This window comes from Psittacula echo (assembly GCF_963264785.1).
Source record: "Psittacula echo genome assembly, chromosome: Z".
Lineage (NCBI taxonomy): Eukaryota > Metazoa > Chordata > Aves > Psittaciformes > Psittacidae > Psittacula > Psittacula echo.
Genome location: NC_137742.1, coordinates 10,926,732 through 10,929,952, shown reverse-complemented (window position 1 = coordinate 10,929,952; position 3,221 = coordinate 10,926,732).

The following is a 3,221-nucleotide window of genomic DNA, read 5'->3' as shown; positions in this document are numbered from 1 at the left end:
AGAGAGATGCCCCCCACCCAGCTGGGGGTCCCCAGAGCCTTGGGGGGGCTGAGCAGTGGGACCCAGCTGGGACACCAGGGTGGGATGAGGGACCCAAAGGTGCCTCTTGCTGCAATACCAAGCTGTGTCCATGCAAGGCTGTGAGCACCCACGTGGTCCCTTTTGTCCCTCATCCCCATGACTGGGGTCCCTCCCATGCGCATGCCCTTGGACATACACATCTTCCTTCCCTAGTGCTGCCCCCAGGTAACCCACCCCATACGGCTCCTGCCTGCCCTGCTGCCTGGGGAACCCCTGGGCCCCGCATGCTGCATCCCCTACGCACTGCAGCCCCTGTGCCCTCATCACTGCATGCAGCTGCAGCTTCTGTACACTTCTTAATGGGTACACTGCATCCTCTGTGCTGCCACACTTAATTCATCTTTTACATACTGTCTCTGTTACACACATCTCTATGCACACTGTGTTCCTTATACACATTCTTGATGCATACACTGCATCACCTGCACGGCGGATCCCTTACACACATTCCCAGTGCACACACTGCATCCCTTTGGTGCCCACATTACCTCACCCTGCACACCCTCAGTGCAAATGCTTTATCCCTTATACACTGCATCCCCTATACATTGCATTGCCTATACACCGCATCCCCTATGTACTGCATCCCCTATATACTTCACCCCCTACCCTCTGCAGACCCCCCTACCCAGCCCTCCCGCGCTGCCTGTGCTTGCTGCCCCCATCCTGAGGCACCCCCAGGGCCCTGGGTGCCCACTGGCCACCCCAGGGTGGTGGTATCTCAGCCCCCCAAGTCCTCACTCAGCGAAGGGTTCACCTTGGGGGGCAGACACTGGGGAAACCAGTGGGACTGGTGGGGGTGAGATGTGACAGATGAAAATGGGGATTATTGGAGTGGGAGTGGGGATTGTGCACTGGAAGGAGCTTGTTGGGGGGAACAGACAGGGCAGGGAGACCCAGAATTGCCCCCCACCACCAAAGACCACCCAGTTGCTGGTGTCCCCAGTTGGGGGGCAAGGAGACAGAGGGCACTCCGAACTACCTCGTTGGGGCCAGGCGGGGGCCTCTTTCACCCTCTTGCACCCCTGGGTGCCAAAGCAGGCGAGCGTGGAGCAACGTTCACCTCTACCTCAGCACAGGGGGCCGGGGCTTGGTGCCGCCGGGCTCCCCACGGCACTCCCCCTGCAGCCACACGACTCTGTGTATCTATTAAAGGAAACGAACTGCTGAACCAAACCAGCGTGGACGTGGTGGTATGTGTGACATGATGCCACTCGCCAAGGTCCAGGGCACAGGATGGGGACCGTTTGGGGATGCAAGGCACCCACACAGCCCAGCTATAGTGCCTGAGGTTTCATAGCCCACCTCACCTTTGCCTCCAGCACAGGGCTGCCTCTGTTCTGGGGGCTCTGAGTTGGGAAAAGGTGCCAGCAGAGCCCTCAAGCATGGGCTGGATCAGACTAAGCACCAACCCCAGCCATGCTAGCCAGGCTGTGGGGCTGCTTGGCCCCATAAGCTGCCCAGGGGCAGTTCACCCATGGGAGGGAACACCATTATGCTGCTTGTGTGACGCAAAGAGCATGGCTTTGGGGCGGCTCAAACCATGGCCATGGGTCTGTGAGGCTGCACCAGGTGAGATGCAAGCAGTGCTGGGCCAGCCTGGCACATGGGTAGTGCCCACAAAGGGCATGGGTGACCCAGCTGGAGCTGGAAGACATGGACGCACACATGGGTGCTCATGGGTGCATATATGGGTGCACATGGGAAAGCATGGAGATGATATAAGTCACCACACTCATACAAATTCAGTGGCATACACAGATTCATACTTGCACGTCTGTGTGCAAATGCACATGCTCACACGTGCACGTTTGTGTTTCAAGAGGCACAGGGGGGCTCCCATGAGGACTCTGCCAATCACAGCCATGAGGACAGGCTCATTCTGGCATCCATGAAGCCAGGTTCCTGGCATCCAAGGGGACAAAGCCTCCTGGTTCACAGGTCACCCCTGGGGACACTCCCGGCCCCTCAGGGACACCCCCCTATACCTGTGAGGACATCTCCAATCCGGACCCCCGGACCCCACCGGGTTGCGCGGGCGCTGTCCATGGTGCTGCAGCGGCGCTGCCCGCTCCGAATCTCGGGGTAGTGGCACTTGGGGACACAGAGGGGGACACGGGACCCCTGAAGAGGACCCAATGCCTGCCCCGTTCCGGGTCTTCCAGAGGAGCCTTGTAGGTGGGTATGAAGGTAAGGGGATCTGTGAACAGCGGAGTGTGTGTGTTTGAGTTCACACCGGGCTGCAGTGGGGTTCCCCTCTGTGTGTGTGTATTTGTGTGTCTGTGTGTGCCCCAGGCTGGTCCCAGGGTGTTTGCTGTAGGGCTGTGAGACAGCTAAGGGCTGGCACAGAGCTCCTGCAGCCACGGCACAGCCCGGCACAGCACGGCAAGCAGAGTCGAAGTGGAATCGATGCAGCCTTAATTGGGGTCTCATGTCCCCTGTCACTGCCAGGCAGCGTTGGCCACAGCTCATCGAGCGCCAGGGCCCCGGGGAGCCGGGAGGGCACATGAAGGCCCGCATCCCCACTCATTACACAGCTCAGGAGGCGATGTGTATTGCCACTCTCCCTGGGGGGCTCGGAGACACAGCTGCTGTCACCTGAGTAACCAGCCCTGATTGATGCCCGCTTCCCATGTCCCGCAGGGACTGTAATTGAGCGGGAGGCAAGAGACGGAGGATGCAGGGATGATCCAGATTAGCAGGAAGAGTGCTAGATTTGGCTTCAGAGCTGAGTTGGGGGCAGGCAGCAGTGGTATCAGTATCACTGTAGGGATAGGGACAGGGTTGAATTTCTTCTTACAGCCCCAAGGAGTGTGTGGCAGATCTGTGCACTGTTCTGGGCTGTGGGCAGCCAGTGCTGTGCCTTCAGCCCCATTTCAAGGCTCCTGACAGGCTGGATAGGACTCAGAAGAGTGGATGTCCTCCAATCCCAAATACCCCAGGGCCCAAGTTCTAGGCAAGGACCGCAAGGACTACCTGAATTTCCCACCTTGGGGAAGTGGGTGATCTGAGACCCTCTATAATGGTTGTCTGTGCATTTGTGGGCACTGCCCATCGTGCTTGGCACAGCCAGTACCTCTAAACACAGACCATCACTATGTTAGCAGCTCACAGCCCTTTCTGCAGCCTGCAGTCACTTC